Genomic DNA, 1905 nt, shown 5'->3' on the forward strand with positions numbered 1-1905 from the left:
CACTAATTTTAGCTTGTTTAAAGAAAGCAATTAATTCATTTTCGTATTAATTTTTTTTATTTTATTTTGTTCCAATATATGTGCTTTGGTTGCTTGAGGACAAGCAACAAATTAAGTGTGGGAGAGTGATCTGCCACGAATTACACTATTATTTACATCTTTTTTACACATAACTTTACATTGTTTAATATTTAAACCAAAGCATCCTAGTATATATTTAGGTTTTAATACTTAAAGTAGTAATTTATGTTTTCTAGTAGTTTTTTATTATATTTTATATATCTAAATTAGGTTACATGATCTTGTAGGTCAAGTAGGGAGATAAAGATGCTTATTCCAGCCAAAACTGATGCCTATGTCACGACACTAAGACACTGATGTCTCAACATCGAAGACAGAAACCAAAAATAAGTTCTGGAGCGAAATTGCCTTTGATGTCGTGACACAGCCATCCTATGTTGCGACATACCCCCTGTGGTTGGTTGTAACAACATAGGCCAGTGTTGCAACCAAACCCCTATGCAACCTAAAAACTCCTGCACGTTTTAATTACGTTTTTTAGGGAAATTAGGAATATCTATCCTAGTTGAACTCTAAGGACTTCAAGAATATTTTAGGCACTTTAATATTCTGAGTTTAGCCTATTTAAAGGCCATTGTAATTAGTTTAAACACATAATTTTTAGGGAGACAGAAAATATATTTAAGGTTTTTATTTCATTCTTAGTTTCTACTTAGGGTATTTTATGTTCTTATAATCGGAATATCCTATTTCAAAATAAGACTCTCGCGAGTGGAGATTGTTCTGGAGCCACGCTTTCATTGATAAATCCATGAGCATCTCTTTTCCTTTATTTTATTCTTTATGTCTCTTTCTTGAACATTGTTTAATTGAATACTTTTGTAAAGATTAGAATCAATTTATGTTTTATACATATATCACATATTTCAACTATTCTAATCTTAATAATTTATTGAAGGATAGAACTTCTTAGCGGATCAACTGTTTGGGAGAGGGAGAACTTAAACCCTAGGCTTGACAACTCTAGGAATTCATTTAGGTGGGAATTAACCCAAAATTGGTATAGCCCATCTGTGAACACCTGAACCTCGAATTGGTCTGGATTGTGAGGTCGAAAGATAAGTAATTCTTATTGACTCATTATTCTAGTGGACATGTTAGAAGATCCTGCTAGGGTATCGACTAGTTGATTGATTAGAACCCTATATCAATAAGTAATTAGGTAAAGCAATTGGATTTAGGCTAAAGGAACTCGCGTAGTCGAAACAAGGAATAGGAGAAGCTGATACATGAACTTAGGAGTAGATTTAGGTTTAATTCAATTTATTTAGTTTATTAATATTATTATCATCTTGCTTCCATATTAACACTACTAATTTGTGAAGCAAGTAGATCAGTAATTATTTCTCGTAATCCCTTGGAGTACTTACCTACTTCGTTGTAACTATTTTACAACATAACCTATATACTTGCAAACACCACCTAAAATTTATATTTTTAGTTACAATATTTACACTCTGGATGTTAGTACGTCCGGAGTCAGTCATGTAGTTTGAGAATGAAATAGTCTTTTTGCTGTAAATGTTATGTGTATAAAGTGTGGAGTTGTAACTTTGTTCTTGAATTGATTTTGTGTATGAATTGTGGTGTCAATTGAGGGCATATTGGCTAGGCACATAAGATGTGAGATTTAACACATCTAGTGTGTTTGAATGTGTTTTTAACGATGTGAAATAAGTTGTGTATGGTGTGTCTTGGTGTGTAAGAATTAGTGCTTGTTTTGACTTGCATTAAGGGTTAAAAATGGAGCACATGGCTTGGGACACGGGTTTCCATATGGCCATTTACTGCACACAGCCACCCCACATGGCCTTGTCTCATTTA

This window comes from Gossypium arboreum, chromosome 8 (genome assembly GCF_025698485.1).
Source record: "Gossypium arboreum isolate Shixiya-1 chromosome 8, ASM2569848v2, whole genome shotgun sequence".
Taxonomy (NCBI): domain Eukaryota; kingdom Viridiplantae; phylum Streptophyta; class Magnoliopsida; order Malvales; family Malvaceae; genus Gossypium; species Gossypium arboreum.